This window comes from Carassius auratus, unplaced genomic scaffold, assembly GCF_003368295.1.
Source record: "Carassius auratus strain Wakin unplaced genomic scaffold, ASM336829v1 scaf_tig00009882, whole genome shotgun sequence".
In the NCBI taxonomy this organism is placed as follows: Eukaryota; Metazoa; Chordata; class Actinopteri; order Cypriniformes; family Cyprinidae; genus Carassius; species Carassius auratus.
Genome location: NW_020524085.1, coordinates 5267 through 16688, shown reverse-complemented (window position 1 = coordinate 16688; position 11422 = coordinate 5267). Strand labels below are relative to the sequence as shown.

Below are 11422 nucleotides of genomic sequence, written 5' to 3'. Positions count from 1 at the left end.
CTTAAATGGGTCCCATTATGCCAAAAGTCTTGATTTTGTGGGGGCGTACTAGAACAGGGTCTCATACTAGGTTCAAAAACACATTCTTTTTCACATATTTTCCATTATTACAACACCTCTCTCCCCAGTGTGGCATGTACTGGTCGAATAGTTCCTGCATCAAATGTAGGCCTGCCTTTTGAAATACAAAGTGTGGTGTGACTGGCAGCACTCAGGACCTGGTCGGGAAATGTCATGCCTCTTACCAAAGCCACCTGCTCCAAGCTTCAGTGTAAATACTGTGTCAAAATCAATTTAAACACAATTTAAACCCGGATGATTGTAACCATGTAACCCCTACCCCGTTAACTTTCTTAGTGCTACATAAAATAAGGGACCAACCAGACCGATCTCACTCATGGGTCAAATGTATTAAACATAGTCACACAAAACTTCATTATTCAACCGGATAGAAATCAACATAAAACAGAACCGAGGATAGGATAAGAAATACAGTCCATCACATAAAGCACAGTCCTTGGTTTCTCATCAATTAGGACCATAAGCTTTTTTTAGTCTTTGTTGAATATGAATAGAGAAAAAAGTACTTTAAGTGGCAAGATGATCCACAGCAGAGTTCAATCGTCAGAGAGCTTTGTCCATGCTTGAAGTAAAACATTGACTTGCAAAAGGCAACAGTCAAGTAATAAATGGAAATCAACTCTTAGTTCCAATCTTCTCAGTTGTTTTTGCCCCCAAGTACTCCATATACATTTAGAACACAAACCCTCTGTAAACAAATTTCAAAACAAACAAATACCATAACCATGTGCTATGAACATAAATTGTTCAACCAAAATAAAAACAATGACAACTACTTACAGCTGAACTTAGAACTCTAAAGTTCCTCGACCAGGGTAAAAAGGCCACGACCACCATGAGGCAAGCCTCCCCTTGCAGGTAGAGAGAAGAACTAACTTCCTGCCATTTCTCCTTCTTTGTTTCCTTAAATAGGCCAACTCATTCACCTCAAATAGAGTGCCCCCTAATGCTCAGGCGAGTAATAACAGTAAATACACTGGAGAAAATTACTGGTATATACAGGCCCTATCCCAAATGGCACACTCCGAACTTGTGGACTTCCTCAGAGTCCACACTTTGGTGACGTCATGTAGTGCAGACCTATAGGGCCCTGGGCGCGAGTCCACGAGGGTGCATTGAGAGGTCACGCCGAAAATAACGGTCTGGTTGTTTTTTGACAGGACCTGCAGGTTTCGGGGAATATGCTGCTTATTGTTGTTGTTGTTTTTACCATTGTGTTTGTGAGATGGCTTGCCATGCAGGGAAATCATTTTGCGTATTATTCAATGTGCTATTATTATGTTTGAGATATCAACCACTGGTCGATGACCATAATGTTTGTATAAACTGTAGGTAACAACTGGTAAAATGTACACCTAGGTCATAAAAAGCGTAATGATAACTACACTTAAATATTTTCTTCTCAGCCATGTCCTCAATTGCTCTTGATCGAAATCTCCTCCCATCCGTTGTCTGATTGGCATTTCGCAAGGATTCCTGGGTAGTTAAAGTGTGCGGAGTATGTATCTTCGAGGAAGACCGCTTCAAGGGTACAAAGGGGGCGCTGCTGAGCACACTTCAGAGAGTTAAAATGCTGAATGGGATGGCCAACGGACTTGTAGACTCGGCGGGCACGCACAATTTAAATCCACGAGACCGGGCCATATTAGTAACAGGAGAACTGTTACAACCCCTCTCTCTATATATATACACACACACACACACAGACACACACAAACACATTTTCAGTGGGTATAGAAAAGAATGTCACCCCTTTTGTTGCTTTCAGCCTGAAATGAAGACACTGTTTTTGTTTTATCCAGCTGTATTTACTAAGTACAACTTATAACATCCAAGTGAAAGCTAGAACACAAACATATCAGAAAACAGAATCACTGACTTGGAAAAGGGATCACCTCCTTGTGTCAGTATTTTGCTGAACCACCTTTTGCTTTAATTTACAGCCTTTAGAATGCCTACTAGCAACTAACACAGCACGACAACTTGCTGACCTCCAGAGATTTAACTGCCTTTAGTGTGAACGCACCTTTAAAGGGACTAAAGCGGTCCGAGGCCCTGCAGGACTGAGCAGGGCTCAGCAGGTCTGAGGATGCCTTCATCATCACATGGTCTTCCTCTCACAGACACCTCTGAAATACAAGAATCACTGGGACGGTTCAATCAATCAGTCAGTTTCTCTGAAGTGTGACTTTATACATACTGTATATGCTTACTACTGTATGAAACTTATATAGTAAAAATTGCTTGCCTTGCCTGTAACATTTGTGTTGCTTTTTTTTTTTTTCAGTTAGTGAGAAATCCATCTGGAATTACATTGGTCTGGCCATACTAATGACAATTATCAATAATTAGAGCTTTTAGTGCATAAGCCACTTCTGTCATTCATCAGTAATGAAGAGAGGCCATGATAGCCTTGCTGTGTTGATAGCTGAGTGTTCACTCAGTGAGACATGACTGTCCTCTACTGACCACACTCAGAGTGAACTGAGTTTCTCTATGTACACTGCTGTTCAAAAGTTTGGGAATAGTAAAATTTGTAATGTTTTTTTTTTTTTTTTTTTTTTTTTTTTAAAGAAGTCATATCTGCTCATTATGGCTGTATTTATTTGATCAGAAATGCATAAAAAACGGAAATATTGTGAATTATTATTGCAATTTAAAATAACTGTTTTCTATTTTAATATACTTTAAAATATAATTTATTTCTGTGAGGCAAAGCTGAATTTCAGCATCATTACTCCAGTCTTCAGTGTCACATGATCCTTCAGAAATCATTTAAATATGCTGATTTATTATCAATATTGGAAACAGTTGTGCTACTTAATATTTGTTTTAACTTGTGATACTTTTCAGTATTCTTATGTGAATAAAAAGTTTAAAAGAACAGCATTTATTTAAAATCATTCAGACGTTTGGGGTTAGTATAATGAAGATAATAAAGACTTATGTTAATAGAAAAGATTTATATTTTAAATAAACATAATTTTTATAAACGTTATTTTTATTATTATTTTACTGTTATTTTATTTTTATTTTATTAATCAAATAATCCTGAAAAAAGTATCACAGGTTCCAAAAAAAAAAACTAAAAATAATAAAAACAGCACAACTGTTTCCAACACTGGTGATAAATCAGCATATTAGAATGATTTTTGAAGGATCATATGACACTAATACTGTAGTAATGAAGATGAAAAATCAGCTTTGCATCACAGAAATAAATTATATTTTAAAATATTTAAATAGAAAACCATTATTTTAAACGGCAATAATATTTTACAATACTGTTGTTGTTTTTTCTGTATTTTTGGTCAAATATATGCAGCCATGATGAGCAGAAGAGACTTCTATGAAACACATAAAAAATCTGACAGATCCCAAACTTTTGAACAGCAGTGTATATTTAGTGGCTTTATGCACAGTTGGCATTAAGTTTTAAATATAGCTGTTATCCAGTTCCTTTGTGCAATTTTTCTGAAATAGATTGACAAGGCTGGTTTAAAAAACTCCAGTACCTAGTTTATAACAAATATTGTCATTGCATTGGATAGTCCTTTAACCACCTAAACATTTAAGAATGGTGTGTTTTTAATATCTGTTTTGTTCAACCAATATCAGATGTTCAGGACTGGTTTTGCTAATTTATTTGGTAAATTATACATTTCATTATTCACTGTCTTTTGTTCAGTTCAGACACATCTAAATTTAACATATGAACAAGTTAATACAGCAATAAAAAGTTTGTATTAGGCCAGCGGTCATATCCATTTGAATCATGGTAAATAGTGAGCTGAATCATTTGTTTGTCATAACCTTGTCTAGCCTTTTTGTTGAGCAGTCTGTCTGGGCAGCTCTAGTGGTCATACAGGACATAATTTACCATGCAAATTCAGATGGACTCTTATCAAGCACAGAATGTATGTGTGTGTGTGTGTGTGTGTCAAAGAGAGAGAAACATTCAGACAGACTCATGTGTTAGTTCTTACAAAAGAAACAGACTCCATTCATCCTGCACTAATCCAGATGGGAAGTCAAAGAGCAGAAAGTCCATGGAACCTAAGTCATTTCATCACTTTTTTATTCATTTAGATAGTTTTCTGTAACGCTTAAGGAGTGGGGAAGGAGAGAGAGAGAGAGAGGGAGAGAGAACGGAAGGGAAAATGACCAACATTGGTGAGACTTCCTCTCTCCACCTGCCTGCTGTTATCTGTTTAATTCATCCTCCTATCTGGGCTGTCTTTACCCTCGCTAAATTCCCCTTTGACACGCATGCCTTCCTGCGCATAATCCAGACCTACCGGGCAGAATTAGCACCGGAGGAATTGATAGAATGACGAAACGGAGAGAATAAAATGTCAGAGCGAACGGACTGATTTGACTCCCAGTCAAATTGTCAGGCTCGATACGGGCCAGGTTTTGGGGGAAGTGCTGACAGATGAAAAGGTGTCAGACAAGAACGGTTTGAAGAGAAAGGGGTAAAATGACATGGTAAAGAATATTTAAAAAGATGAGCTCAAACTCTCAGTCTTAAACTTTCAATGCTAAACTTTTGATGGAAGGTCGAACATTTGGATGTGTATTTTTTCTGGAGTATTTCAGAACAATCAGTGGTTTTGGACAATTTTTCATAGTTATTGGTCATTAGTGGTGCATCACTATTACTAATCACTAATACCAACAATTTGAACAAACCTCTTATGTAAGTATTGAAAGCACACAACTTATAAATGCAGTGTCCTAACGAAACATTTAGGAATCAAATTAATTTTAGTTGTAATTTAATATGACCAAACAGTAAGAAAACAGAGTGATACAAGTAAATGACTCGTGGCAGGGGCGTAGCCACCTTTTAGAAGTGAGGGGGACAAAAATTATATATATATATATATATATATATATATATATATATATATATATATATATATAAAACATTTCTGTAATCTATATAGCCTACCAATCAACAGTGTAAGATATTTTGTTTTTAAACAAGTCTCTTCTGCTCACCAAGCTTGCATTTATTTGATCCAGAGTACAGCAAGAACAGAAATATTGTGAAATATTTTTATATTTAAAATAACTTTTTTCCCTATTTGAATATATTTTAAAATGTAATTTATTCGTGTGTTCAAAGTTGTATTTTCAGCCTTTTTACTCCAGTCTTCAGTGTCACATCCTTCAGAAATCATAATATGCTGATTTGCTGATTATCAATATTTAAAACATAATTTTTTTTTTTACTTTTTTTTTTTGTATTCTTTGATAAATATAAGGATCCAAAGTTCAGCATTTCTGTGAAATAAAAAGCTTTTGCAACATAATACCCTATATCATTCAAAAGCTTAGAGTCAATATATAATTTTTGTTTTTTGGAAAAAAATAAATAAATGAACACATATTTAGCAAGGACTCTTTTGTGGGTTCGAGTCTCAGGCCAGCAGCACCACTGCTCCCTGGGCACTGCAGCATAAAAGATGACCACTGCTCCGGGTGTGTGTTCACTGTGTGTGCACTTTGGATGGGTTAAATGCAGAGCACGAATTCTGGGTATGGGTCACAATACTTGGCTGTATGTCACATCACTTCACTTTGAATTGATCAAAAGTGATGATAAAGTAATAATTTTTCAAAAGACTTCTATTTCAAATTAAATGCTGTTCTTCTGAACTTTCTGTTGATCAAAGAAACCTGAAAAAAAATCTACTCTGCTGGTTTCAACATTATCATAATGTGTTTTTTTTTTCTTTTTCTTTTTTTTTGAGAAGCAAATCAGAATATCAGAATTATTTCTGAAGGATCGTGTGACTGGAGTAATGATGCTTAAAATTCAGCTTTGAAATCTCAATAAATTACATTTTGAAATATATCCAAATAGAAAACAGTTAATTTAAATAGTTTAGTAAAAATATTTCACAATTTTTCTGTTTTGCTTTACTTTGGATCAAATAAATGCAGGCTTGGTGAACAGAAGAGACTTATTTAAAAAATATTAACAAGCTTACTGGTCAAAAACTTTTGACTGGTAGTGGATAGTATAGGCAACTTTAATTTTTCTCAAATTTCTAGCTTTTAAATGGCTTAGAAATATATAACTGCTGGACAATAACAAATAATAATGATTTGTTTATATGCTACAAACATTTTTTTTTATCACATAATAAGGCAGAATAGTTTCTATTCTGTAATAAATGCTATATCAATTGGTACTGCATTGTTCATCCTTTATTTATCACCTGCAGGAGATTACTTGAAAAACCATATATTGTTGCAATCGTATGTTTAATGTCTTCGTGTTTGCAAAAGTTTCTCATACAGCGATAGCTGGACGCTTTTGCCCATATTAGGATCTCCCTGAAATGAATTTCTGCGCGAGAGCGCCCTCTGGCTTCGAGTATGAATGAAACACACACTACAGGAGTGTTTTCGCTCTGTGATGTCTATCTCGCTGTATTCTGGGTCATATGCAGACTATCCCGTCTCTTTGAGTTTAAATCTATGTTTATTCACACCAGCTCTTGAAAACCTCTTTGAGAAAAACTTGACCGAAAAAGTGCGGGGGACGAATTTCCATGATATTAAAAAAATTAAAAGTGTGGGGGGGGGGGGGGCACGTCCCCCGCATAATCTACGCCCCTGACTCGTGGTTTAGTCTGGAATTCAATAATGTGAACTCAGTAATGGTTCTGAATGATTCACTGAGTGAGTCTGATTCAAACTGCTAACTCGAGAGCAAGTAGCCTACTAGGTTGAATTTTTGTGTAATACTGATTTGAATACAGGCAAGTTAAATGACTTTTGAAAATGGTGTTCAAAATTAAAATGTTATTTTCATTATTAAAGCAGCTGAAAAACCAACACTATGTAAATTTTGGCGCTGTAAGCGGTTAATAAACAGAGCTGCACGCATCCCGCGGAAGAACATTCTAACCGGAGCTACTTCTCCAAGTTTATGTCTATGGCGAATTACTCCGCAACGACCAGAACAGGCTAGAATAATCGCAAAATAATCACTTATTATAAAATGTACCGAAGTGATTTGGAATAAGACAAAAAGGCGGTTTGGTAGATGACTTTATGAAGTACTCGATCATTATATACATTTAGCAATTATTTGCAATATATACTTATTAAACCACAAGTTTAATGTAGGCTATGTATAATTTGACTTTATATATGATATGTATTATTTGTGTTTTTTAAATTTATTTATGAAAACCTTCCCATAACTTGCATTTTTAAAATCACACTTTATTTATTTTTATTTTTATTATTATTATTTTTTTAAGTTTTATGGTAGGCCTATTTTGTAGTTTTAGTTGTAGTCTGTAAAAACTGTGTAGTCCGTGTAGTTTTTTTTTGTTTGTTTTTTTTTTGTTTTTTTTTTTGAGCAGAGTCATTCTATTATTTTTCTAAGCAATTAGACTAACTAGATTTATGGCTGCTGGATGATAAAATACATTTAAAAAAAAAAAAACATCATTTAGACAGAAACACAGATTTTGACTTGGAGCGGACAACAAGCCCAATAATACCTTAGCAACTCCCTAGCAGCCTTCCAGCAAGCTCCAACAGAAGTGTTTTATCATGTGTGTGTTGGTGTGAAAGAAGTGTTCTAAACGTGTCTAAATATTCTTCACTGTGTTTCTGTGTCACTGATTCATTCTTCATAAATGAGCTGTCACTGTGAAGCATTAGACAGAGCAGTCAGGAGTCGTCTAGTCCTTCATGCATAGGTAATGATCGCTCAATTAATGCACTTCATCACAGCAGACACCTGTCACTAATTCTGCTGCGCCTCTGGCTCCAGTGCTCTGGCCTTCAACATCTCCTCATTGTGACCCTTCGAATTAGTTTGAATAAATGGTCTTTTTGGAATGGGATATATGAACTGCAATTCTCAGGAAAATCAAGATTTTCCATGATATGAGCCCTTTGAAATCTTATGTTTGTATATTTTTACAGGTACTCTCACCTTGTCCCGTCCTGTCACTGCAGATGATGCAGTTCTCTGCAGCTGCAGGTTTCAGTCATCTGCTCATTATTCTGGGTGTGTTGAAGCCAGTCTTTCAGGGAAGTGACATCTTGGAGGAACTCCTGCAGTGACAGGTCAGCCCACAAACTCCATCTGAGCATGCTCATAGTTCATCCGCTGGTTCAGCAGATTTTATTTGTTTCATAATCGTGTCTTGTAAGCAGATCAGTCTTGTAAGTTTAAATATCCTATTCAGAGTTATGGTGTCACTGCTGCTAGTTTTTTAAAAACTAATTTCCAACAGGGACTGTACATACTAAAAATGGATTGAACAAGTTTCAAGTTTGTTTGTTAAACCTATAAAACGCGATTAATTAAAACTTGGTTAAATGGTAAGTCTTAAAAAAAGAAGAAAAAAAAAGAAAAAACTATCTGTCCATAGATTAATTATGTTGCTAAGTAAATGGACCAAGTCTCACTAGTAACAAGTTGCTTATATGCATGCATATTACTAGCATATTGGCTGTTTTTTTTAGTACTTATAAAGCACATATTCTGCTTGACCATATACTACATCCCTACTCAATATCAAAACTTAACAGCAGTAATTAGGAGTTTTTTGAGGCAAAAGTCATAGTAAATAGCTAGTTAATAGTGATAGCTAGACTTTAAAATAAAGTGAGACCATTATGGTTTATTTCATGATAATCTCATTTGAAACTCTGAAATAACTACATTTAAGTTTAATAATTTAACATAAAACAACTTCAAATAATAATAAAAAAAAATAATAAAAGCATTTACCTGTTTAAAGATTAAGATAATTAATTGTAATTAATTTAATGATCTTTGAAGTTCTAAAATAATTTAACTTACATAGGCCTAGGTGTCAATAAAATAAAACAAGTATTTGAGATTAATTTAATTATTCACCCCCCTCAAAGTTCTAAAATAAGTTTTTTTAACCTGTTAAATCTTTTTTTTTTTTTTTGGATTTACTTATAAAGAGATATTACAATAAAAAAATAAAAATAAAAATAGCTGTCAAAATATTAAAATAATTTCTGGAATAACTACATTTGGGTTTACTTGTTATAAATATAAAAATAAATGTTAACTTAAAATAAAAAAATGTATGTTAGCTATCATATAATTTAAATAATTAAAAACATTTAAGTGCACTTTCCGTCTTCACCATTGTATTCCAAATCTTTTTTAAACAAAACAAAGAAAGTTGTCAGTTTGTGTGAATGACACATCCAGACACTTGGACTGTACAAAGACATCTCATTAATATCAGTAAAAATTACATTGTCTTTCACCTTCACACCACCATCTTACTATTTATTTATTTATTCATTTATTTATGTATTATGTTAGGAAATGCTGGTCTCACATCATGGCCACTTGGTGGTGCTGTGGCATAAATTGAAAATAAATAGTTACAGTTGTCTCAACCTGCAGGCCAGGGTTTCTGGTGAACAAGAGAAGCAGTTTAATGATCAGTTGTCTAAAAAGAACAACTTTCCCAGATTGTGTGAATGTGAGAGGCTGCAGACAGACTGACGTGGAGGCTTTTTGAAACACCTTCAGACAGGGTTTCTCAGGTCACGATGCAAAACAGCCGCGTGCAGTCAAGGTACAAGGCTGCTCTCTTCGCTCCAGTTCCACCCAATTTCATGCACGTTAACATGCGGCCACGAATATGCAAAACATGTATTAGAATTTTGAATGGCCCCTCTTCCCCTCAAAAAGCTACAGATTCCCATTTACGACATGAATCGAAGGTTGACCCGAGGAACGGAAGAGGTGATTTAGAGGAATGTTTCGCCTTTATAAGGAGGTTGAAATAATTAATGCACAACAGGAAAGTGCTGATGACTAGGTGTAATTTATTTATTTTTTATTTCATACATGCCCATCCGTCCTCTTTATCTGCATGAAAACAGACACAGTGTTTCAAGACCTCTGTCTCATTTGTCTGAGAAAGATTAGAAGCATAAAACGAAAGCAATATGTTTCTTTCTAACGGTAGATTTCAACAAAACAAAATAAAATAAAAGAGCTTAAAATACTTGGGTGTTTGCTAGAGTCAAAAACAACTTTGCGTGTGTTATTGGTGTAAATGCAGTAGGCTGCTTGAAGCAAAACGCATCCATGGCATGCATCTGTTTTAGTCTACAGTTATTAGAAATGTATCAATGGACTTCAGGTTATGGCTGCAATCATACACACATGTTAACTATATATGTGCTGCATTTGGAAACTGCAATGCAAAGAGCATTGGTGTATTGGAGAGCTGTTTGCATGCAAGTCAGTCCTCAGTCCACTGATAAACTGCTTTTTATAAAAACAAACAAACAAATAAATAAATGTTGTTTAATAAGAGAGGTCACTATGCATTAGTATCTGCCAACAGTTTCTGACTTGAAATTTCTGAGAGTCTTTAATCTCAGTAATTGAACTCATCAAACTGCACTTTAATTTAATACATGCACACTTATTGTTTATACCTACTAAAAGAAAAGCATACATGAATGATTAAAGCACAACAAGACTACATTTATTTGATCAAAAATACAGTAACAACAGTATAAACGCTTTTTTGTATGTGATGCAAAGCTCTTGAATGGTAATGTATAACCTACTGACTTTTTTATTCTTTTTTTTTTACTTTTGTCTTATTTATAATATACTGTACAGAATGGTCTTTAAAATTACACCTATTTGCTTTGACTAAACTAAATTAAATGAAGCTGTGAAGTGAAACATTTTTAAAAGCACTAATATTCTATCTCTTAAAGGAACACTCCACCGTTTTTTGAAATAGGGCTTATTCACATTATTTCCTACATTTAGATAGGTGGGCAAATGCATTTTTGTGTCAGTGCATGCATTGTTTTAGTTTGACTGGGTCGGCGTTAGCTTAGCTTAGCACAATGAATGGAATCCTTTGTTGCCAGCTAGCATGGCCTGAGTAAAAGTGATCAAAAAAATAAAAAACCCCCCACCTAATTACTTCTTGTGGCCTGCGTATTCACAACGAGTACAAATAGCGATCCAGATTAACACTAGGCGATTTCCTAGGAAGATATTGACTTGGGACTATATTATGGGGAAGCACAGGCGAAGCACTGCTGCTTAGGCGAAGCACTGCTACTTCGGCGCAGAGATATCACGCAACACATGAAATCCCACGACTTCCGTCAACATACCGGCGTGAATAGTAGCTGTCTGGCTATTTTCCTTACAGTACACGAATGGCGATGAACATGGCTGATTTTGAGAGAGACGAAGAGGGTGACTTCTCAGACAGTCAAGAACCAGAACCATACCTATTTGAACCAGAGTTTACAGAAAGCGAGCTGCGTG

The 11422-nt window shown here is 35.0% G+C and overlaps 1 long non-coding RNA gene across 1 annotated transcript; it reads right to left on the bottom strand.

Moving 5' to 3' along the window:
* Positions 1-391: 391 nt before the first annotated feature.
* Positions 392-953, bottom strand: LOC113072685 (uncharacterized). The gene is made up of 2 exons (XR_003280332.1): positions 862-953; positions 392-769 (listed from the first exon to the last, which is right to left on the bottom strand). It is a non-coding gene; the product is annotated as an uncharacterized LOC113072685 (long non-coding RNA).
* Positions 954-11422: the final 10469 nt, after the last annotated feature.